Raw genomic sequence first — 26,983 nt, 5'->3', positions numbered from 1 at the left:
ATATGTATGTATGTATATAATATATTTGTGTATATAATATATATAATCAATGGCTTTACTACGCGAACGAAGATTCTTTGAAGGTGTTTATCCACGTCAACTGCAGGACGTTTGTGGCTGATGAGCCCAATGCGAGACAAGCAGGCTCGGCCACAGCGGCTGCATTCAAAAGTTCCATCAGGTGCTTCCCGAATCTTCCTCTTGTAGCGCCTTTTGTGCAGGATCTCTATGCGAGAGAATTCAAAGGAGGTGACGGCCTGGTGGACTTCGTCAGAGAGTCCTTGTGACGTTTCTTCGGAGCTCCTCTATCACGGGCGGGATGTGTGTATATATATAATATATACGTATAGTTATATGAATATATATAATGTATATATGCATATAGTATATATATATATATATATATATATATATATATATATATATATATATAATATATATAACTCTTATATATATAATATCTATATAATATATATAAATAATATATATATAATCTATATGTAATACAATATATATAATATATGTATAAATAATATATATATAATATATATATATAATATATATGTTATATAATATAAAAGTGAACGTCTGTGTGTGTGTGTCTGTGTACATTTCCCTACGCAATAATTTTGTCAATTTTTAGTCTATAAACTCGAAATTTGATATACAGGGTACTGAGATTTGGGAAAATGTGATCGGTTTTTGGCTAGAAATAAGGGGTCAAAGTTCAACGATTTGAACTTTGAGAACTCTACCAAACTCCTCCGACAATTTTGGGTCTAGGCACTTGAAATTTTAACTTAATAACTCGATTTGAGCCCAAAACAATAAATTTTAAGGGGTCATAATAGGGGTCAAAGTTTTAAAAAAATTGACTTCAGTGGTCTCTTCCAAATTACTCAGACAATTTCTGGTCTAAATATTTGAAATTTTACATAAAGGGTATTCAGAGACAGGGCAAGCTTTTTCATCAGTTTGGGGCGGAAAATTTTCAGTTACCAATATATAAATGTATTTATGTATGTATGTATGTATGTATGTATGTTTGCATGTCTGCCTTAAACTTTCAATAGAGGCGACAGATTTTACTTAGATCAGTATCGTTTTGAAGTTCCACCTTTAATACGACAAATATCGAAAAATTGGCTAAAAACATTAATATCTCCCCCTTCAACTAGGCACTTTTCTATAGGAGGGGGTCACTTTTTTCGCCGATATTTTTTAAAATTATCCTCTCCTTTAGATTGTCTCGCCTTAATTTAAAAAAATGTAACTTCCGGTTTGGCGGTGGTCATAACAGCATAAACGTTAGATTTTACCCTGTTCTTTTCTTCCTTTGTGGTATGGGTTCAAGCCCGCCTTCCTACTACCACTTTTTTTTTTTTGCTCAACATACACATCCAAACACCCGGGCAACGCCGGGCTGAAATGCTTGCTTATAATACATATATAATATTATCTATAATATATATATGATATATACAATATATATATGATATATATATAATATATAATATATATCATATATATAATATATTATATGTATATGTATAATATATGAAATATATATGTATATGTATAATATATGAAATATATATATATATGTATATGTATAATATATGAAATATATATGTGTATACTATATATAATATATATGTGCATAATATATATAATATACATATGTATAAAATATACAACATATATAATATATAATATTATATATATAATATATAATATAATATAATATGTATATTAGATATTAATAATATATTCTATATATAATATAAACATATGTATATATATATATATATATATATATATATATATATATATATATATATATATATATATATATATGTATATACTAGCAGGACCCGTTGCCCGGTGGTAGCATGTATCCCCCTCTCCATGTAAAAATTTAAACTACGGCTCTTGTTGATTTTGCTGTTTGCCAACGCCCAACCTCCTGATGGTAAAGATGGTTTTCGGAATAGACACCCCATTTTATGTCTGGGGTTGGTGTTGACACGAAATTTGCTGGAAGGTTCAGGGTATTTTTCAGAGTATGGTTTAGGGTAAAGTTCAGCGCAAGGTATTTTATTTGGCAAGGCTGGAGTTTAGTAAAACCGAATTACTGTCTCGTCATCTTTATTACTAAAATAAAATTTAATTAATAATGATGTGTCAATGTAAATTTATTACTGAAATAAAATATAAATAATAATTATTTGTAAATGAAATAAATGTAAACAGCAAGGAAAATATTAATCTCCAATTCCTATTTTGTAAAATAACACAGCAAATAATCAATAAACCAACTAATTTGTTTCCTTATGATGTTAGTAAGATATTAACGAATTACGGGTATTAAAATGAAGTGTGAATCAAACATATTTTTTTCTCTCGAGATTCCGAAGTTTGTAATCGAGGTATTTAACATGCAATGATTAGGACTATGACAACAGCATATTATTTTCCTTGTTTTGATTCTCAGGTATATATCCATTGATATCTTATATATGTTTTTATGTAGAATGATGTGGTTCTCGGTTGATTAATTATGTCTAACTGTATTGGACATATCCCCGAGAGTCAAAACAATGAAAAGAATATGCTGTTTTCATAGCCCTAGGTATTATTCTTCTCAGGGAAGCCATGTTTGTTGTAATCTCTGGAATGTTCGTTTTTGAACCATGTTTCTTTCATTCCAGAATAACCGAATATGTAGATCTCAACTGATGAGATATCGAACGATGGAAAGAGGGAGAAATCATTATTTGTGTAAGGTTAAAGCGTTAACAGTAAGCGATGTGCACGAATTCACAAGTTAGTTAATGACGGAGTAGACCCAGGAAAGAAGAAAAAAGTATAAATGCAGGCGGTGTAGAATGGGGTCGTAAGAAGTTTTATCGAATAGGGGTAGGAGCTTCTTCCTCTGTACATTATGATGATGATGAAGATAGTGCTCCTAGGAATGAATATAAGTTTTAATATTATGGAATAATGTGTTTGTAATGGAATTCTTATAGTTATATGAGGGAATGGCTAATAGCGTAAAGATAATAAATTTTTATGTGCAATCTGTTTTTCTTTTTGGTCCAGAGGGGGAAAATTGGGCCCCTTTATTATATATATATATATATATATATATATATATATATATATATATATATATATATATATACAAGGAGATGTGTGTATGTGTGTGTAAGAATTTAAGTTAAATTCTGTAAATTATACATAGATATATATTCAAATTGAGAATTTATTGATTGAGACAATGAATATATGGCAAAGAATTATATTTAGGAAATAAATATAATTCTTTGCCTGGTCGTAAAATATGCTTAAATATAATATGATATTTTAATTTGTCCTAATTTTGTATATGTTATTATAGAGTCATGATTTCAAAAATAAAAAAACTATAGAATCGAAATTGAAAGCAAAACTGTAGCATTTAAAGCTGGTGGCGTTACCACTGTATCAACATGACATGCATATGAACTGATTAAAAATTAAATTTTAAAAATAAACTAAGATGAATGTACAAAATGTATAACGATTTTTTCAATTTTGACCCATTTTTGACTCCTTAAAAACTAAATACCCATAAAAGAACAGTCGATAAAAAATTCAATCAGTTAAGGGTCCTAGTGCCGCTCTGCGTCTTTTAGTTTCGAAGGAGATAGTTTGAAAAACTGAAGACAGACGGACAGACATATAGCCTTTATATATTAGATAATATAATTTATATACAGGGTACATTTATGTACAGTATGTAATAGATATATAATATATATAATCTTCAGAACGAGAAGTTACAGTAGGACATGTTAGTTGCATGAACTATGTAAGTTATCGAAAATGGTGTTTTTTTTCTAAGTTTTTTAAGATAAACATCTGATGAGTACGTGACTAAATATGCAGCAAGGACATAATTTTGCAGATTTGTGAGTCGTAATATGAAACAATATTGTAATGGATACCTTTTGAAAAGTAATAAATGACCAACTGAGAAAACTTGATATTTGGAACTTAGAAAATTATTATAATACAATCACTAATATATATATATATATATATATATATATATATATATATATATATATATATATATATATATATATACACTCACCTTCACCCTGAACAAGGCATATCGCCACTTGGATGTAAGGATTTTCCGCTTCCCACCCCCTTTTTTTTTTTTTTTTTAGAGTATTCTGTAGCATGGACTAAAATAGAAAAAAATGCTGATTCATTGGCTTTCGTTTGTGTCGTTTTAAATGATATGGGTGGAAAACAGCGAAGTCTAAAATTCACTTTGAAAACCTAATTCCAAAGAATAATATTGTTGGCACCAACCAGATTGCTTTATATGTTTGCTTTTATTTACTTGCAGGTATTTTACGGGTTTCGGCATAGCAGTAATCCATGAAGGATCGTCAAATACCTAATTATACATATCAAGAGCTTACTACAATCTCCAACTCTGCAGAAAGGTCAGCTATTATAAAGATGTTTGTAGAAAAAAGATCTGATAACCGAGAGCATCAATCCAGATGATTCGGAAGCTGCCGACTGCAGTAAATGGCAGCTTGCCAATTATGCAGGTATCTAGACAAATGGATAGAGAGAAAGATATTGACGGGAGCAGGTAGAGAGTCTGACAGACTACAGTCACAGATGCTGCCATGTGTGAACTAAGAGACAGTAGACATTGCGAACTTAACTTAGGTGCATAGGACACAGACAAAAATACGAAAATGCAAATGTCTTGAGTCTCCTGCTGCTAGCTCTGCATGTTATGATTATGATGTTGATCACGTGACTATCTTTCTTTTGTTTGCTTAGAGAATGCCACACTAAAATAACGTAATTTTAAGATTTTCCTCTTTTCACAGACTCTTTCGACAAAACAAAATGTAACATCTGTCATGGTTATGATCATAGTTGCAGCATTCACCCGGTGTCAATTTGGCAGGCTCTTTTCAACAAGTTCACCACGTCCTGAAAACTGGTTAACAATGCACGGCAATCCATGATTGCTTCCGTTAGGAGTACAGGCCACTCATGGTTCCAGCGACAGACCCTGTAAAGATGAAGGCTTAGAATCACCTCAGTATCCTGCATCACTGTCCTGAGTTATGTTTTGAGTTGGCAGCCACAACATTTTTTCCAGCCTGGTGGTGATGCTGCTAGATCAATGACGTTATGGATGTCGTCAAATGGCGTGACCGAACCAATGAAAGATTTTTGAAGGGAGTGGATCTTGCAGCAAGTGCGAATTATACTGTTTGGGATAAAATGCTGCCAGCCAACACAGAGGATGTTACATAAGCAGTGATGGTCAAATACCTTCAGTTTTCATAGGTCACTTTCCCATAACATTTGTAATGACCATGTTTACACTTTGGTGTCCAAAATAAAAATCCTTAAAATGAATTTGCTCTTCAAAAATTATGGACAAGAGGGGCATGACCAATCCTAGAGAACATCTTGGCATCCCCTTTTTGGAAGTTATCCTCAGGCATTAAAGATTAAGATGGTTTGGACATGTGAAGAAGATGGATGACAACCTACGGCAATACAGAATGCTGTCCTTTGATGGCAGAGGCAAATATTGTGATTGGCCAAATAAGCGATGGCTAGACAACATCAAAGCTGACCTCCATGCTCTAAACATCACCAAACATCTGGTTAATGATTGTAATGCCTGTAGAGTGGGTATTTAGTTCTCTCCCATTGCAACAACTTAGACACCAGGGTCGGAAAGTGGGATTGAGAAGTCAGCGCCACTCTGACCTACAAAAAGTGCCTAGGCAGCCTCGTCAGCATTCCCTGGTGAGGGCGCCTGAGGCGATTAGTAATAAACTAATCCCTCCTCAAAGAGAGAAGGTAAAGCCTTGGAGGGTGGACCTCCTAGAACTGCACAGAACTTTACTCCCACCGCAAATCAACAAGTAAGTAATGCCTGGAGAGTGGCTATCAACACAAGCGGTGACACAACACAAAGGCATCCGACACTAGTAGCTGGGAACAGAAGACATTAAATCGTGCAGTAGTAGTAGTAGCAGCAGTAGTAGCAGCAGTAGTAGTAGTAGTAGTAGTAGTAGTAGTAGTAGCCTGAATTAATAAAAACAAATAAAAACATTCAAACAGTCAATCAGATGCATTTACCTGAATTTATAAAATTTGACATTTTTATCCACCCTGAATGCATGAAAAGCCAGATTTTTTGTCAATAAACATTTTGAGCCAAATTCCATGAGAGTTAATATTTGCCTTTCACCAGCTTCCCTCGTCCTTGTTCGTATTGGGAAAGCGTTTCTCAACTCTCTCTCTCTCTCTCTCTCTCTCTCTCTCTCTCACACACACACACACACACACACACACACACACAGTCATAAGCGCATGCATTCTGATACTAACGTACACACATACACACAACTCCTTAACTTTTTCACATTATCGGCTGCTCATCAAAAACAAATGTATAAACTTAATCATTTTAATACTCCTAACATTTCTCACTCAACTTTCTACAATGAAAACAAATGAACATTGATACTTATTAATAACTTTTAATCAAATGTAATTTGTGGAAGTTACGCTTTTCCAATAAGTAGATAATTCACAGCCCTTAAATTATCGATTTTAGACTTCTTTGAAAAATTCATTTATTTTGGAAAATTTGAAATCCCCCAAAATAAATTAAGTACAAGGCCATTGAAAAGTGTGCTGTAGTCATCCTTATCACTTTACTTGAGATTTGTCTATGCTACTCCTAGCTAGAATCCTCAATCACCATAATACCACATTTATTCCAGGGGTCGTCCTTCTTAAAATTTCCAAATCGATTTTTTGGGGATATCTCAGCTAAAGAATCCTCATTCTTTTACAAGGCTTCTAAAAATATTTACACAAATTCTGTTTTCCTATCCGTGTAAACTTGTATTTTAAATATATATAAAATATTTCTTTTGTTAATTTACACTTTTGAACTCATTAATTTTGTTTGTGTTTATCATATAATATTTCTCTTTCCCCTCTCACGTTTAATTATAAACCAAAAATTAATTTTCACTGGAAATGCCTCCCTAAAATTGGTTCTCCCTAAAAAATACATTGCCCAAATTAGAACTCCGAAAAGGGGAGGAGCAAATGATGGACTTGGTCATTTCCTTTTTTTGCATGATGCAGAACTCAAATTTATATATGTTAAGACCTAAAACTGCACTGTTAGTTCATTTTCATCAGGATTTGACGTCCCCTGGGGACTTCTGGGGCTAAATGGGGGGGAGGAATGCTGAACTTAGTCATTTTTTTTTATGCCTCGTTTACTGTGAACTCGGGAGGGACAATGCATTCTTCACTTGTTTTGTTTGTGTCTATCATATAACATTTTTATCGCCCTCACACATTGTAAGTATAAACCTAAAAACAATTTCTTTTAAAAAGCTTCCCTCTGACTTCTTAACAGTTGTACCTCTCATACCTCTGAACAATTCGCTCAACACAAAAACACATGAAATAAATTCTGTCTATTAATCTTTACAACGTCTCTCCCATCCGCATAAATTAATTATTGTTTTTGTCATAGTTAAACACACTTCATTGTTTCGTTCATAATTATATTCCATTTTGGACTTTAGACTTTTCCCATACAACTTCTCTCATTCCATAAACCTTTGATACACTGCTTGCAAAGTGTAAGAATGATCGTCTGTTTTTCCATATGTATGAACACACACACACACACACACACACACACGCGCGCGCACACACACACACACACACACACACACACACACACACACACACACACACACACACACACACACATTAATGTTGGGATGATTAATCAGAATCGGAAAAATTTTAGCCTATTTTCCGATACCAAAACCGATTCCTTTAATTATCTATTTTATTTTGTTTTTATAAAACGCTTTCCATTGCTTGTAGTAGTAATAACATAATAAACATTTATTGATTTAAACTTCCAGTAAGACTAAAATCTCTAGATCACACCCTCATAAGTGTGTTTTTACGTTTGAGAAAATACAGGCAGGAATATGTGTTTTTATAGTAATCGGGACAAAATAACTATAGTTAAATATTTAGTGATTTATAAAGAATCAAAATCGGTAATTGTATCGGAATTGGGAATTTCGTATGGAATCAGTAATTGTATTGGAATCGGGGAAAAATATTGGAAATGTCCCAACACTAATATATATATATATATATATATATATATATATATATATATATATATATATATATATATATATATAAAATAAAATAATGCTTTATCTTGAATTTGCAGATACCGGCCATCCTCTCCCCTTAAAAAAAATTTTGTTTTTTATTTTATATTTTATTTTTTATTAATTTATTTATTAATTAATTAACTTATTTATTTATTCCATTTAGTGTTTTTTAAAAACTCTTGCTGACATTTTCTTAAGTAATAACCTGTACATTTCAGTTGACCTATTTTTTTGCCCTATATTTTTTTTGCACCTTTTAACATCTTTTTGTCTAGGTCATTTTGACATTTGCTTTTCTATTTCATATTTAATTCTATCACCATTTAATTTTTTTTCCTCTCCTTGTTCCCTGATCTTTCTTATTTACATTATGTCTCGGCAGCCGTGTGAAAAGCATATCTTATTTTTCTTTTATTAATATTATTGGAATTTTTCCCCTTTTCCTTGTACATACTTGTGAATTATTCCATGGATTTCGGCCTTTTGGATTATTTTTTTTTTTTTTTTACACGGTAGTCACCACTTATCAAGGCCCGGAAGCCACTCAGGGATAAGGGTTATTGCAAGTACATTATGTTAGTGTGGAGATTTAATAAAGTGTTTACTTAAAAGGGCGGTTTATTAGGAATTTGTTAACATTGGACTTGAAGACATCAAAGTTGTAGTCAGGTGGGAAGCAGGCAGACGGAACAGAGTTCCACAGGCGTGCACTTCTAAGAAAGAAGCTTTGTTCATGGAATCTACGTTTTGATTTAGGCACAGATAAAGAGTGGGGGAAATTTTTCACAGTGGATTCAGCTAGACGGGTGTTTTTCGTGAAGGATTGGCGAGGGGGGACCAGAGATTGGAGTTCAGACGAGCACCTGCCATGGAAATAACGATAAAACAAGAATAGGCTTGCAATGTCTCTTATGTGGGGGAGAGGTTGCAGGGTAGAGAAAAGGGCATCCCCCACTAAGCCACAAAGTCTATTTTGTACTCTGTCAAGGCAGGATAGGCTGATTTTAGCAGCTCCTGCCCAGATATGGCAGCAGTATTCCATCCTTGGACGTACTTGGCTTTTATATAGATAGAGAATTGCATCAGTAGTGAGATATCTTCTGGAGCGGTTGAAGGATCCCACCATCTTTCCAGCGACCTTGGCAACAGACTTGATGTATGTGTTTTGGACCATCTTCCAATTACGCGATTTCCTTGGATTTTCCTTGTGCAAATGGAAACTCAATTAACTTTCTTGGAGTTATATTTTTGGATTTTACCGTCATTAGATTATTTACCTTTCCCCAGACTATCCATTCACGTGTAATCACCTTTTTCTTCACAATATTCCTTCTGCTTCACTTTTTGTTATCAAGTAATATCTCGCATTTTGCTAATTCCTACCCTCTGATGAGAAGGAAAGTATTTCTTCGAAACTCTGCAGATTAAGGACTATCCACTTATCAAGTGTTTCCTTTTCAGATTAAATATGTTTTTAACTCTTTTTCAAAGTGTTATTTAACATGTTTTATTAACTGTTTGCTCTTTATATATATATATATATATATATATATATATATATATATATATATATATATATATATATATATATATATATTCATATTCAAGCACATCTGATTGAACACGACAGTGTTATTCTTTTTTCCGAGTTTTCTGGGTATCTTTTCGATTCACTGAGCAGTCTTTCGGTGCCATTCTGTACAACATGCCGAATGAGATAAAAAAGACGAATCGAAAAGATAGCCAGAAAAATCGGAAAAAAGAATAACACTGTTGTGTTCAATCAAATGTGCTTGAATAATGACTTGCTACCCAAATATACAAATGTGTGTGTGTGTGTGTGTGTGTGTATATATATATATATATATATATATATATATATATATATATATATACTAGCATTGCAGCCCGGCGTTGCCCGGGTGTTTGGAGGTATATGCTGAGCCAAAAAAAAAAAAATAATAAAAAATAACAAAAACGGTCAACTTTTTAAACTTTGACCCCTATTATGACCCTTTAACATTTATTGTTTTGGGTTCAAATCGAGTTATTAAGTTAGATCCATGTCCAAGGCACCTTTATCTGAAATTTCCAGTGTTTAGACCCCAAATTGTCGGAGGAGTTTGGTAGAGTTCTCAAAGGTCAAATCGTTGAACTTTGACCCCTTAACAGCCAAATTTCTGGCCGAAAACCAACCACAAAGATTTTCCCAAATCTCAGTACCCTGTATATCAAATTTCGAGTCTGTAGACTAAAAATTGACAGAGTTATTGCGAAGGAAAATGTACACAGACACACAGACACATTCACTTTTATAGATATATAGATATATAATCAAATCGATTCATTGCCTGCTCTAGTTGGTGATCCTTCATGGTGCACCAGGAGGAAGCTTCACATGCCTCCTCGCAGTGACTTAGTCCACAAAATATTGTAGTCTACATTGCACTGTAGAGAATCTACTGTTGATTTTGTAAAATTATTTTTTATATATAAATTAATGTTTAAAATGCGAAAGTCAAGTATCGTGTTTCTTGAATTGGAAGCCATGTTTAAATTCAGGAAAGTTTCCAATGGGTAGTTATTCTACACAAGTCCTAGATATGAAGAATTCTCAGTGGCCAGCTGTTCTGTACAGGTTCCGGACTTTATAATTTTGCAGCCAAAGAGCAAAAGACGTCTCGTGTTGACATAAAAAAAAAAAAAACTATACGCTGGAATGCTAAAAGATTCAATATTTTATGGAGCAATTCTGGTTTTTGATTGGTTGCAGAACGTGAATTAATTTGACTCATCAGTTCCTATTGGTAGCGTTTATTAATAGAATCTCCTAACTTTGAGGGATCATACCCCCGTTATACATCAAAAACATTGCAACAATGCTTCAATTGTGCTCTAAACAGAAAAATTTATTTCGAACGCTGTCATAGCAAAGAGCCTTTCTTTTTTTTTTTTTTTTTTTACATGGGGGTCACCACTTATCAAGGCCCGAAGGCCACTCAGGGATAAGGGTTATTGCGTGTACAGTAACCAATGAGATAGTATTGTAGTAATCATTAGTATTGGGGGTTTTGATAGAGTGTCTTACTTAAGGGGGCGGTTTGTCCGGAGTTTGTTTATGTTGGACTTGAAGACATCCAAGTTGTAGTCAGGTGGGAAACAGGTAAGCGGCAGAGAGTTCCACAGGCGTGCAGTTCTAAGAAAGAAGCTTTGCTCATGGAATCTACGCTTGGGTTTAGGCACAGATAAAGAGTGGGGAAAATTATTGACAGTAGTTTCAGCCAGACGGGTGTTTCTCATGAAAGATTGGCGAGGGGGGGGCGAGGGATTAGAGCTCATACGAGCACCTGCCATGGAAATAACGATAAAACAAAGACAGGCTCGCAACGTCTCTTCTGTGGGAGAGAGGTTGCAGGGAAGAGAAAAGGGCATCCCCCACTAAACCATGAAGTCCATTTTGTACTCTGGCAAGGCAGGAGAGGCTGTTTTTAGCAACTCCTGCCCAGATGTGGCAGCAGTACTCCATTGTTAATGTTATAGGTCTTGCCTCAATTTAAGTTTAAAATGAAAAAGTCAAGTATCATGATTCAATTGTGCTTTAAATAAATACATTCATTTCAAACGTGCCTTTGTCATATTAAAGAACCTACTTGACTTTATAATGTCGGGCCTTTCTGCGTGTGTGATAATAAAACTTCTCCAATGCACTTGCAATGTTAGGCTGTGTAAGGTGTTAACTTTGGTCAAAATCGCCTGTTCCTTCTTTCATCGGATTGTTTCAATTATCCATTATTGATATTTATTGACGATATTCCGATACCAAACTTATCTAAGAACATTGCCAGGCACATAAAGTACCTTCGAGTGAAATTTCATAAAAATCGGCGCAGCTATTTTCAAGTCCATAGGGAACACACACACACACACACACACACACACACACACACACACACACACACACACACACACACACACACACAAAAGTTCCTTTTATATAATAGTAGAGATATGTATATATACACCTTTTGCAAACTTTTTCTGTTTCTCCCTCCTTTTCTCCTTTCCTCTTCTTTCTTTATTTACACTCTCACCTCCCTTCTTCCCGTATGCCTATAACCGCCGATGGCTCCTCTATCCCGGGCTAATCTGAATTTCTCGTCTCCTTCTCCCCTCCCTAACTTTGATACTTTCACAACAACATTATCACTTACCCCCTCTTTTTTTCTCTCCTTTTCCCCTTTTTTCTTTAATTCTTACTGACTTTTCTAATAAATACAAACATTGATTATGGAGTTCTCCATTGTGCAGAGCAAAGGCAAATCTGAATATCCCAGCTCGTTTGAGATTGGGTTAAGTTTGTGTTGTATTCTTTCTTTTATGCTCTTACACTAAGCATTTTTTACAGAAACTGTCCTTTCCTTTTGGTTGGTTGTTTTTGTTTTACGGCATATCAACCCTTTTTCAGGTTATTTGATGCCGAATCTAGTTATTTTGAAGAAGGATTTTTAATGGAGTATATATATATTTTTTTTTTACGTCAGATTCTATTTAACCCATAGTTGGGACCCTAACAGGTACTACCACTCCGGGTCAGAGTAGACCTGGGAGCAATGGCAATTAAAGAGTGGCCTCACACTCCCCAAAGCCCGCAAGGTGGCGCCTCACCATCGGATATAGTTTTAGGTCATATCCAGGACCTATCCTTTTGGATCAACTTTCTCTCTCATATATAGACGAATTACAATAGAAAAATGTGAGCATGAAAAGTAATATGGTTAAGCTTAAACATGGAAAAGTAAAGGACCAATTGTTAAAACTAGAAACAAAAAAAAGGACAAGATATTCTAGTAAAAACTATAATAAATTTATAACTTAAAATATTGCAACATTAAGAATTGATTACATAATGTTATAAATTGAATTAAAAAAAAGTCTTTATGCTGCAATATTTTAAATTATACATCTTATGCGATGACTGACCGATTTTATGATTACAGGTTCAAATTAACAGCTACAGCAGGAATTGGAATACACCCTACTAAAGTCTGCTTGTTACAGCTGGTGAAATTCAAAAATGCAACCTGGACGAGAGGGCAATTTAGAAGAACGATATGCAATAAAAATGTGTGTTAAACTTGGAAAAAATGCCACAATAACGTATGAAATGCTTTTGAACTATCTTGCATGAATCGAGTATCAGTTTTTGAGCAGCATAAGAGATTCAAGAAAGGCAGGGAGTATGTGAGGGATGATGAGAGGTGTGGGAGGCGTAAGGAAGTAAGAATTCCAGAGTTGATTGGCCAAATAAAGAATTTAATGGATAAAAACCATCGTATGTCTATAGAGACAATAAGTACACAGTTTGATGTCAGTGTGGGAACTGTACACACAATTATTCACGAGGAACTTAAGATGTAGTAGATTTGTGCAAAGTTTGTCCCAAGAGTGCTCAGAGAAGATCAAACTATTTAAGCAAGATGAGCATCAAGACAGTTTCTCATCCTCCCTATAGTCCATACCTTGCTCCCGGTGACTTTTTGTTATTCCCTAAGCTCAAAGAAAACCTCAGAGGCTGTCATATTGAGGTAAAGAGGCTGTAACTAGGGTCATTGACATGTGCACACAAGAGAACTTCCATGGGGCCTTCCGGAAGTTATTGGAATGGTGCAACAAGTGCATTGTAGTCAGAGGAGATTATTTCAAAGGGGACTCGAGTTTCATGTGTGTACTATCTATGAAAGTACCCATATGAAAAAAGTCTGGGAGCTTATTGAAGGCACCTTATATATGTATATAATAATTCTCTCCTGTCCACATCCATAGGATTTGGTTTCAAGACACATTTGTGCCACTTTCAAATATCATAACGATCTGGAAGTAAGGATATCTAGCAATCTCAACTTTGATGACCACTTGTCTTATGTATCCAACAGGACTAATAGGGAGCGTTACGTGTTGCATATCCTGAGCTACCAAATTCCTCAAGAATGGCATTTGCTGACTATGAATCATCCCCACTTGAAATACGAGTCCCTAGTGTTTGCCAGAGTTGGCAAGGTATTCTCTGATTTTCTTGGGCATCTACAGCATCATGCCATCAGACATATTTCCTGCTGTGACCCCGTTCCTTCTGAAGTATTATGATCCGCTTGGATTGGATCCGCTGTCTGCTCACTGGAATGTGACAGTTGCATCTGTTGCTTACAGATTATTTCATGATTCTTGCTCTACTACAATACTTAAATACCGCCATGTGAAAAAAACAAACAAACCTGTGATGATATACTTTCATATTAGACTCACAGCATAATCACACCGGTGTTCACTCAGAGATATACTGACGATCTCCTTTCACATTGTGTTCTGCAGTCCTGAACGTGCTGCCTCAGAATTGTGTGAATGAACATGTATCATTGTCATATTTTCAGAGTTCTGTATTGTCTAACTAATGTAAGTTTTATGAATTCCCTAATTAGCTTAGTAGCCTCTGTCTATTGCTAACAGTTTTTAATGCCATGGCTTAACATTAAAAGCGTTAGCAATAGACAGAGACTACTTAGCTAATTAGGGAATGCATTAAACTCAGGAATATCACGTTAGCCAATACAGAACTCTGACAATGTGACAGTGATACATATATATATATATATATATATATATATATATATATATATATATATATATATATATATATATATATATATATTTCAGGATTTTTTTGGGGGGGTGAGGTGGGTACAAAATTTGAATATTGCAATCATGAAGGGAAGATTTTTATTGTTCATAATAAAACACGTAAAAACACGTTTTTTAAAAAAATGAAAAAAGGAGAAAAGACAGGAAAGAAAAAAAAAAGAAGAGGGGAGGGGCAGTCAGCTGACCGGTTTCACTCTTGCTTTTCCAAAGCTGAATTGAAGGATTTGCAATTAAAAAGGGGGAAAAACAATGTAAAATGTACATTATTAAAATAAAGCTGTGTTGAATTATATTTATGGGTAAAAAAGAAAACAAAAAAGAAACAAGAAAAAAAAAACAGGGAAGCGATAAAAAGGAAGCAGCGTTATGATATTATTTTCGAAGATCTTTGCCAAGGCCGCTGGAAAAATGGTGGGATCCTTCTATCGATCCAGTAGATATCTCACTGCTGATGCAATTTTCTATCTATATAAGAGCCAAGTACGTCCAAGGATGGAGTAGTGTTGCCACATCTGGGCAGGAGCTGCTAGAAAGGACTTATCCTGCCTTGATAGAGTTCAAAATAGACTTCGTGGCCTTGTGGGGGATGTCCTTTTCTCTTTCCTGCAACCTCTTTTTCACGGAAGAAATGTTGCGCGTTTGTCTTTGCTTTATCGTTGTTTTCATGGCAAGTTCTCGACTGAGCTTCAATCTGTGGTCTCCCTTCGCCAAACTTTCACAAGAAACACTCGTCTAGCTGAAAACACTATCAATAATTCCCCCCCACTCTTTATCTGTGCCTAAACCTAAACGTAGATTCCATGAACAAAGCTCCTTTCTTAGAACTGCACGCCTGTGGAACTGTTTTCCGTTTTTCTGCTTTCCAGCTGACTACAATATGGTTGTCTTCAAGTCCAACGCAAACAAGCTTTTGATGAGCCGTTCGACTTAAGTTAACAAATTTGCCGAATTTCCATTACTATCGATTGCTATATTGTCCAATTGACTACTGTACACTCTTTAACCCTTATCCTCGAGTGGCCTCTGGGCCTTAATAAGTGGTGATACCTATATAAAAAAGAAAAAAAAAATCCTAGAGGTTAATCATGATCAAACCTAACGGGCATTCCCTAAAAAAGGTGTATCCATAGGCACAGTCCTAGAACGACAATGGCGAATATCTTTGCAAATTTCCATGATTAACAATTACTAACTGGACTCATAAAATCATTAATCTATTTCCGATATGCGGATGACGTATTTTGTCTCTTTAATAACCAAAAGGAGGCAAATAATTTTTCTATTTACTTAATAGAATGCATTCCACGTTTAGTTATACTTATGAAGGAGAGTGTGATTCATCTATAGCTTTCTTTGACATATTGGTAACAAAAACACCATCTAGTTACCTTACCGCAAATCCACATTTACGGGACTATATACACGCTGGAATTAATTTTATCTTCAAAAACGTAAGATTAATTTAATTTGGACCCTAACACATCGTGACCTAATGATTTGTTTCAAATCAAAATTGGATAAAGAATTGAAAATGATTACCGATATTCTATCCAAGAATGGGTACTCTCACACAGATAAGTACTATTCAATACCCCTCCCCCCCCATCTGACAAATGTCGACTTGTTGAACTGAACTGTTTTTATCTTTATTTTGAAAGAATTTCTACTGCCTCACCATAACTCAATCATTTTCCATGCGAAAAAAAAAAGAAAAAAAAGGGATAAAAAGAAAAGGAAAGAAAAGCGGTTATATTCATTTGAACAATTTTCTTTAGTGTTGCCCCCCCCTTTTTTTTTTGACCCGTTGGACACTGCATGTTTTCTCATTATTATTTTTCTTTTTAATATTCTGCCTTGATTTTTTAATTTTTAACGCTCAATAAATGACATGCGTATAATATGTATAGATCCGTGTTGTTCCGTTATTTATTGCTTGGTATTTCGTCAACCGTGAGTCTTATATAAGAACATTCCACGATGAAAATACTGTCCAGAACCTGGGTGAGTGCTACTGGGTTGTAACAATTTCACAACCGGCACGTACACCATGAAATATTATTTTTCTTATTTTACGATACGTTTCGGGGATAAATTCCCCTTTTAGAATTTTTCAACCGGGACGTATCGTCACAGTACCTCTTGATGTGATTAGTTATGCAAAGCAAAATAACTGCGTTTTCCCAAATTAAAGCTAATACAGTGACTAGACGTTCAGTATATCTTTGTTTACCAGGGTTGGGGGACAAAGTAAGTGAGAAATTTGCCAAACAAATCAATTCAACGGTTCAAAAATGTTAGTTTGCTTCAAATGGGCTGGCTGTGTTATCTACGAAAACCTTAATCAAAATGATGTTCTACTGAAAAAAGATGTTCTACCTCTCCATCGTAATCATAATATAATTTACAATTTTAAGTGTAGTTGCGGTGTCAGCTATGTGGGTTGAACAACGTTAGGATTGGGTGAGAAAATACAACAGCACGTACTCAGCAAAATCAGAAACAGGACATACCGAGAAACAGACGTTCCTACCAAAACATACGAGTCTTCAATAACTGACCATCTCCTTAAAAACCCGTCATGTACAGTGAACTTCAACACGAACTCATTTTCAATTCAGAGTCGTGCTCACTCCATATTCCATCTTTAGATCTTGGAGACTATTCACGTTCGATTGAGGAGGCCTTCTCTCTGCAAACAGAAAGAATACCTCTTAGGTTTGAGCGTGATTAACCTCTAGGATCTTTGAATATCATAACGCTACTTTATTTTTATTGCCTCGCTGATTTTTTTCTTCACTCGTAAATATAACGTAACGCAGCCTTATTTTAATAATGTACATTTTTTGTTGTTTTTTTTCCCCTTTATAATTGCAAATTCCTCTATTCAGCTTTGGAAAAGCAACGACGAAACCGGTCAGTTGATTTCCCCTTCTTTTTTTTTTCTTTCTTTCCTCTCCTTTTCCCTTTTTTTCATTTGTTTACAAAACGTGTTTTGCTTTTAATCATGAACAATAAAAGTCTTCCCTTCATAACTGCAACAGTGCAACACACACACACGCACACGCACACACACACACACACACACACACACACACACACACACATAGTGCGCTGGGTATGTTGAAAAGAAATCATACAGTGCTCGATCGCAAGAATGTGAGCGCTAAAATAATGAATAGTTATATACAGAGAGAGAAAAAAGGGGGGGGGAGAAGGTGGTGGTGGGAGGAAGACTCTTTTGTTTAAGAACAAACCTTTGTGCATAACTGAACAGAGTGAGGTCATTGTCAATATGTATTCCAAAACCAAACATCATGAGCGCAAGATCATAAACAAGGTTATTATTTTTAGTCATAATTTTTGTTTAGGAATCCGAGACTGAAGCTATAAATGTTACAACTGACCCACATTTAACTGATAAACCTCTGTGAAAGGAAAACATCTATTTTGGGAGACAGATATATCAGGATTTTCTGGTCATAAGCGCATGGCGAGATTATACTTTTTTTTTTTTTAAAATATTTTTTTAATAGTTTCATTAAACTCAAAGAAGGCATATGGCTATTGAAGTATAAGAGGCTACTGTGATAATGGTCAGATTTATAAGGAAGCGCTATAGGGAGATGTTTGTTCACATAACATCAAAAATTCCGAATTTTGAATAGAAAACCCTTTTTTTCTTTGGCTTCAGAAGAAAAGAAAAAAATCTTGTTCCAAACAATATGACAGTTGTCAATCAGAGAAGCTTTGAATTGTAAAGACGAAGATAAAGAATAGGTTTTCCATTGGGAAGTAGATATGTACAAATGTCGGATTGTAAAAGTTTGCAGACAGAGAGGAAATTTCTTCTTGTGTTGGACACAAAAAATAATGTGCGGTAACTATAAAATATCCAGCATGTTTTATTGAGTGATTTTAGTTTCTGATTGGTTGCGAGCAGAGTGTGGCTTCGTTTAAATGGTCAAGTCCTATTGGCAGTGACTATAAATAGAACCTTCCAATCTTGGAAGAATCATGCCTCACACATAACAGCAAAAATAGTGCAACAGTTGATACTGTTGGGGCAAACAAGGGACATTAATGAAATTCCAAAGGTATGAGGAAAGAAATTATCAGAATAGAAAACCTTTCGGCATCGAGGTATCTTGAAAGGGTGGGAATTTGCTGCTAGTCGGGTTTGTGGGAATATTTACATGTTACAGCAGATGTACATTCATGTGAAATATACTGACAGGTTTTGTTTAAATTTGTGGAAATTTCATCTTTTTTTATTTACCTCAGACATTAAAAACTGAAAATTATTATGTTTAATAATCATGGTTTTTATAGCCATTCGCACAAATGGTTTAAAAACTGCCCCCCTCTCTCTCTCTCAGTCTCTCTCTATCACTCTCACTTTCTCTCTCTCTCTTTCTCACGCACACTTACTCTCTCTTTCTCTCACTCACAATGTCTCCATTTCTCATTCTCTCTCTCTCTTACTCTGTTTCTCATTCTCTCTCTCTCTCTCTCTCTCTCTCTCTCTCTTTCTCTCTCTCTTACTGTAATATGCATGCAAAGTTTCTGTTTTGTTACTTTGAATAAACCTTTTTTTATATAAACTAAGCCAAAAATGTGTCGGCATGATTTTTTATCAATCGATCAAAAAGCAACCTGGGTTCACAATGATGATAGCGACAATGACGATGGCGGCAATGATGATGGCGACAATGATGATGGCGACAATGATGATGGCGACAATGACGATGGCGGCAATGATGATGGCGACAATGATGATGGCGACAATGATGATGGCGGCAATGATGATGGCGGCAATGACGATGGCGACAATGATGATGGCGACAATGATGATGGCGACAATGATGATGGCGGCAATGATGATGGCGACAATGATGATGGCGGCAAGACGATCAACCTGCATGTGTAAAAATACTTAATGCACCCATTGATAAGTGACTATATAACAGAAGGAAGGGAATTCCAAAGATAAGCATCCCGAAGAAAGAAGCTATAAGAGTACCTATTTACTATGCCTCCCCACGGGACAGAGTTAGACACCAGGGTCGTTTTTTAACGTGGAGAAAAGGTACAAAAATAAAAATTGTCTCAGTCGTGAAGGATTTCTCCTCCACCGAAAGAGAACAAGAAATTGAAGTGCAGCATCTGAAGAACAGATACTACACTTTGATCTTGTTTATATATTTTATTGAGAAAGAAAAAATTGAACATAAAAAACGTACAAAAAATTATATTCAACAAAATTAGGCACAAGGCCCTACAAGAAATTGGGAGGGGGAGGGTACAGGGTCTTTTTGACTATGTAACAGATGAGACTTTGAAGTCTTACTCTTGACTGGCAACATTTAGCAAAATACCTCAATCACTCTGTGGATCCTAATCTAACTAATAACCCCAGCGTTCAATGTAAAATTTAGCTATGTACAATTTGTATATTCATTTCTGTATGTTGTGTGTGCATTTTTTTTTTTTTTTTTTTTTTTTGTGTGTGTGTGTGTATGTGTGAGAAAATAAAGTTCGATTTCATTAGAAAGAGTTCTTGAATTAATTGGCATAAAATGTTCGTGGAGTGGGAAAAAACTAATGAAAATGTTCATTTCAAAAATAAGGAAAAAAAAAAAAAACTACTAATGTGTTGTTAGTAAGACCCCCCTGTACTATTCTATGTGGCTAGATCCCCCACTGTTTTCCGGGGAACCGAAAACAAGCAGAGCGTCCCTAATGGGGTTTGGGGAAGTCGCCTTAATGGAGGTGGGAGAAAATAAAGCAACGGATGGAGGGGGTAGGAAGGTGACCTCTGAGTAGGGGGATGACCGGGGGCATCAGAAAATAAAGATGAGGAGCAGGGGGGGTTGGGCAGACTCAGAGGTTCTCTAATACCAAAAAATAAAATCAGGAACAGGATCTCATTTGTACCACCAGTCAAGAGTTACTTTACTGAACTTATAATGCTAACCTAGGCAGGATGGGTTCCGTCACCGCCCATGCCATGCCTAAGGAGGGAACACGTATTGAAACTTGGCTCCTCGACGGATGCACAAACTAGTGCTGTGCACCCACCTCTTGTCAAATTCCACTCTAGGCAACCTCTTCCAAACATATCTGATCTTTACTTTAAGCAAATGTTTAAAGTAAACGATCAGATCCCGATCAGGAACAGATGTCCCTTCGTGGACCAACTTGAGGCGCGTGATCCAAATGGTCATGCGCGCTACTGCTAGGATCGCCAGGAAAACCAAACTTTCCTCCCTGGGGAACGGCGGCTCCATGTTGTACACAAAAGTTCCTACGTCGAGATCGAGCAGACACTCGGCATCGATGCGAGCTGTTACCCCCTCGACGTACTTTAATAGGGGCTGTATCCGGCTGCAACTAAAAAACGCGTGCTCGATTGTTTCGGGCTCGCGTTCATCACAGCACGGACAGAAGCGACTGGTATGTTCTTTATACCGGAAAAGTACGTCGAAGAGGGGCAGCGCATTTCGGACCAGTCGCCAAGTCAGGGAGAATTCCGAGTTATTCAGAACCTCCCGTCCCGGCGCCCAACACCATTGAGAACGGACAACCTCCATCGACCATCCCATCCGCCTACAAAGTGGATCCTTCATGGTCCCCTCCACTAAATCCCGATACAGTTTCTTCCTTGGCTGATCGAGGACATTGGTCCCCGGCAAAGCTCTAAGAGCGGTTCGGCATTCGGAGAAGAACTTGGACTCCCCCTTCGGTCTACGACGACCTTCTACCGAAGGGTTGGGTTTGAGATTGGGAAACGAGTTCTCAACCACAGGGATCCAAGGAGCGTCTCCTTCAAGCGAACGACCCAGGAAAGCCAATCTCTCGGCGTTTCTATGACACAAGAGACTGGGCTGACCCAGGCCTCCCTCACTCGGACTTTGAACACAGACCTCTCTGCAGACATAATGCTTACCCTCGTTCCACAAAAGTGAATCGAGGCGCCCTTGTAAGCGGGTTAGTCGTTCTGCAGGGAGAGGAAGTACAGACAAACGGTAAAGGATGAGCGGAAAGACGTATGTAGCACACGCCTCTGCCCGACCCTTCAAGGACAATTTCCTTCCAATCCAAGTCTTTACTGACGATTTGACCTTAGACTGTACTTCCGACCAATTCTTTTCCAGCTGAAGTCCCGGTCCAAACCAGACACCGAGAATGCGGACCGGTCAATTTTGGCCTTGAGACTAACCCACCACTTACTCCCTGTAACCGCCCCCACTAAAGCCCGCTGAATTAGCTCAGTGACCTTCAACTGGTAGTCCTCCAGCTCCAACAAGGTGCTGTTGAACTTCCAGTATCCGGCCAGTTTAGGCCTAGCACTTAAGTTCAAACGGGCCATAACAAGTTTATGGTCCGAGTGTCCTAGCAAGTGGAACGTGGGGCAAGATAGGAAGTCTACATCGCCTCTTCTAACTAACATCCGATCCAAGTAAGTGCTTGGATGGGAAGGCACTACAGGATGCCACGTCCACATCTCCCGCCCCGGATGATCCAGACGATATTTGTCGACGAGATCGCACGAGACCATCAGGTCAGAGAGACTGCTGTCACACCACGCCGACCCGCTAGTCCCCCCGACCTTATCTATTTTGGGATCAAGGATTGCATTCCAATCCCCCATTAAAACTAACCGTTCCGGATCCACTAAGAAGCCCTCCAACCGTCGAAAAAAGGTTGCCCTCTCTACAGCAGCATTGGGAGCATAAACAGCAACAATCCGAAAAACACTACAATTAACAGCAACATCAACAACAAGCGCCCGCTCGTCCTCGCTTGCGTGAACAACATTCACCGACGTTGACAGGGTGCGACTCACTAGCAAGGAGATTCCACAACTATAGGTATTGCCATATGCTGAGTAGACATCGTAATCGTTTACCAGCACCTGACAATCCCCGTCACAAACAAAGTGGGTCTCCTGGATAGCGGCAATATCTACCTTGAGGGACACCAAGTCTCTCACAACGCGCGAGGCCTTGCTTCGACACCTGATGCCCCTCACATTCAATGTAGCCAAGTTCAAAGACATGATCACTTACCTCAAGCACTGTCACAGACGGGTCTGAAATCCTTGGCAGTGAGTACATGGCAGGCCTGGCCAAGGCTGCCGGTAAGTAAATCCGATGAAGGTGATCCATCCTTGGCCACGCCTCCCACGTCCAGGGGGAAAGTTAGCTTAAGTGCCCTGTATAGCGATGGGTGTACATACATGGGGATTCTACCCTCACATTTAAAGAAAATGTTGGTCAGCGAAGGATGGTCCCTATCCACCAGCTGCTGGCCTGGGATTGCATTCTTCGCTACCTTAATCATTGCCCACATTCCTTCAGTCCTAGCGTCCTTGTTGACCCTAACGAACGTGGTCAACAAGGGAGCGTCCTTGAATTTAGTGGGGTCTGTTACTAGGTCTCCACCGACTTTTTCAAAGTTTTTTAGTTTATTGTACCGGACCTTCTGTTGTCCTTTAAGGTCCGGAGCCGGTTGGAGAGGGTCTGTTTCACAAATCCTGCTTCCTGGCAGGAAGGGGAGCTTTTTGGTCCGTTCAGTGTGGACTTTGGGAGTGGGGGAGGGGACCTCTTTTGGTTGATGGGGAGGCTGGGCGCTTGGGGAGGGGGTAGCCTGCTCGTTTTCTTCTTTTTGGCTCCTGTCACGGGATGAGGGGCGGGAAGAGTTTCTTGGGGCCTTTATAGGAGAGGGGGAAGGTTGTTCGGGTTGCTGGGGTGTTGGGATCACAGGGAGCTCATCCTGTGTTGTTATTGCGAGGGAGTCCTTCTCAGTCTCAGTGGGGGTAGGAGGGTTTGCGCGTGTCTTGCGGCTTTTCCTCCTCCTGGCCCTCCTGATCTCTGTTGCGCTCAGGGCCATAGAGACTGTTGTTGTCTCTTCCTCTGCCTCTGACACGGCCTCCTCCTCAGATTCTGGTAGATTCCTCTTGTTTGAGGAGGAGGGTGTCTGTGTGTCCATCTTCTCCGTCTCGCTCTTCGGTTGGTCTTGGTCTTGGGTGACTGTCTGCAAGTATGGCTGTTTGTTGGTCTTGCCTTTCTTTACGACCGTCACCCAGCCTGTCGGTGCCTCTGGAGGATTTGCGGCCGGCGCGGGAGCAGCGGCTTGATTTGTTGTCACGCTTGTTCCCGCCGCTTTTGTGGGCTTCTTCCCTCCATTCCTCTTCGGACAGTCCTTCGCCATATGCCCTTGTTGTGTGCACAGCCAGCAATGGGGCCTCCTCCCTTCCACTATAAGGGAGAGTGTCCACTCTCCGAACTTGAGTGTGGCTGGGATGGCGTAGAATCCAGCCTTGTCCAGGACCATCTGTACTTTGTAGTCCCCGGTCATGATGTTTCTTAATCCGCGGACTGGGGTGACTTCCTCTACGTCCCCATACTGGCTTAGGATGGCCCCCAGTTGTTTGGCCTCCATATAGCAGGGGACGTTTAGAGCAGAAACATTTGCTCTCCTCTTGTTCATATAAATGGGTTGGAGCTTTATGTTCCTGCTCTGATGGCTGGTCCTGGACAGCCTGACTGCGTCTTCGGAGGTGGGGAGCAGAACATCCCACTGTGCGTAACTCCTTCTACAGATGTAGTTGGGCGGGAATGTTCTGCTCCAGCAACACGTTCATCATGGTGTCCTTGTTGACGCCCGTCAGACCCCTTGTCTTGGTGTCTGAAGTTATCAGCGAGAGCACTCTTTTCTCCAGAACTTCCACTTGACCCGGGAGGGGTTGGATGTTGTTCCCCTGGGTATACTCCTTGTACGTGGAGTCGAAGAGTGCTCTGTAGTCTTCGGGCGTCAACTTCCCTTGCTGCTCTTTGGGGCCCCATGCCGGTCCTCCATCCTGGTGGGTGTCAGCTGGACTCAGGTTGGGGGGCGTAGTTGGTGTTGTGGGGCTCTCTCTTGTTATGGGCATTTTTGGTTTCGGAACTGGGCCGTTACCAGGCAAAGTAGGCCATTGTGTCTTTGGCGTTGTTTCGTCCTGGCTTGGTTTGCTCTCCGGGCCGCTCCCCTTTCTTATTTTCTTCCTTTGCTGGGTGGCTGTCCCCTTGGGGGATGGAGGTGTCTCCCCTTCTGGTGCCGTGTTCCCAGCTGGAGCCTTGGTGGGTACTGTCAAGGGTGTCTCTCTTTCCAGCTTGCTTTTGTTACCACTGGCCGGAGAGTCACCCCTTTTCCGTATTTGGTCCTCTTGGGGAGTGTTGGGGGGCCAATCACTGTCTTCCCCGCTGAATAGTGAGCAGATGGAGGCTATTACATCTTCATCCAGCGCCTCGGTTTGGTCCGCGGTGCTGTTTTCCTCCTTTTCTGTTGGGGAGTCGCCCTTTGGGGGAGCGGGGGATGGGTTCCCCGGTCTTCCTCCCTTGGTTCTGCCGTCCTGGGGTGCAGCTGGTTGGCTGGGTTCTGCACTTTCCCCAGCTAGTGACTTAACGGCAGCTTTTTCCGCTGGGTTGCCCTCGTGGGGAGCGGTTGCAGGTGCTTTTCGGGGGGTCGCCGCGGGCTGCGGCCCTACCCTCCCGCTTTCTTCCAAGGTCGCCGCGCGCCGGGGCCCTACCTTGTTTCCTGGCGCCGTCTCGCCGGGAGATGCATCAGCTCCCTCACATAGAGAGTCGTTAGCAGTTGAGATGCTGCGCATTTGGGGTGACGTACCCCTCCTGCCTGGCATCGTGGCGGTTGCACTGGCCGCTAACGCGGACCAAAGTGTAATGGGGGAAAAGAAAACCCAGGGGAATGGAGGGGGAGGAGGGGGAGGAGTGGACTTTGAAGAAATTAGAGTTTTTGACTTCCCCTCACGGGGATGTCGGGTTAGCAGCTCAGATCCCCCCGCGAGGGGGGAGAGCAGAGAAGAAAGACGCAGTGGGTGCTAGCGGGTCAGAGTGCCGCGTCGCAATTAAGAGAGAGAGGGGATAGGCATCCCTGCCCACAGAGGGGAGCAGAAACGAAGCACCCGCCCTACCCCACGTCACCCTACCCACTAATTTACCCCAACGGAAGTGAGAAAGAGAACCCTGTCTGCTCGATCCACTGGGAGAGCAGCGAAGATAGACAAAGTTTGGGCCTGGCAGGTCAGAGTGCTGCTCAGGCAATTAAGTGTGGAGAAATTAGACCATCCTAGTCTCGAGAAGTGAGACCGAAACGAAGAAAAAACAACATGCAAAAACAACAAATGAAAAAAGAAGGTCTCAACTACCAGCGATAGTGGTGTTGGTCCCGAGATTCCAGTCTCCCAAAAGAGGGGATCGGTTTCCGGGTCCAAGCTCCCACAAATGTGGAGTCGGTCCTCTAGGTCCTGACTCCCCAAAGGAGGGGGTCGGTCCTTGCTAACAAAGGTTAGTAAGAAAAAACACCCTAACCTAGCCCGAAAGCCCGGTGGTGGGTCAAGTTTAGTAACTGAGAGAACAGATACTACACTTTGATCTTGTCCCGAAGGCCCAGAAGAGTAGTGAGCCTTCCAGAATCTACTGATATCTATAGTGAAGAGGTGAGATTTTGCTGCTACTCGACTTTGTCAGGAGTATTTACTCATACAGGATGGAATGATAAAAATGTCACGCTTGAAAAGACAACACGATTCCATTTCCACTTGATGAAATCCGGTTTTCTTTTTTTTTGTTGCAGACCATCTACTAGCTGGTCAGTTGTGTACAAATCCCAATGTCATGTTGGTTATGTTTTCGACATGTGACCAAACGAAGTAATCCCGTAGGTTCAAATTGGGGGAGGAGGGGGTCTGTGAGAGAAGGCTACAAAGTCATAGCACTCCTTCTGAAGCCAAGCCTTGGTCTCTTTGGACTTGTGGATCGACGCTGAGTCCTGCTGCCACACCCAGTGTCTGCCAGCGGCCATCTGATTGCACCAGGGGATCACCACACTCTTCAGCACATCCAGATACACTTTGGTGTTGACTTTCAAGCTGACTTTGAAGATGTGAGGTGGTATGATGTGGCCCTCACTTGAAACCACACCAAAGACCATAACCGTGGCCAGAAACTTTCTTG

The 26,983-nt window shown here is 39.1% G+C and overlaps 1 long non-coding RNA gene across 1 annotated transcript in view; it reads left to right on the top strand.

Moving 5' to 3' along the window:
• LOC145291606 (uncharacterized) overlaps nt 1-6,263 on the top strand; it is a 25,072-nt gene extending 18,809 nt beyond the window's left edge. The window contains exon 2 of the long non-coding RNA XR_013869465.1: nt 4,403-6,263. This is a non-coding gene — a long non-coding RNA (uncharacterized LOC145291606). The remainder of the gene's footprint in view (nt 1-4,402) is intronic.
• Nucleotides 6,264-26,983: the final 20,720 nt, after the last annotated feature.

This window comes from Euprymna scolopes, chromosome 12 (genome assembly GCF_053919585.1).
Source record: "Euprymna scolopes isolate OS-2025 chromosome 12, ASM5391958v1, whole genome shotgun sequence".
Taxonomy (NCBI): Eukaryota; Metazoa; Mollusca; class Cephalopoda; order Sepiida; family Sepiolidae; genus Euprymna; species Euprymna scolopes.
This window is presented reverse-complemented; position numbering and strand designations above follow the sequence as displayed.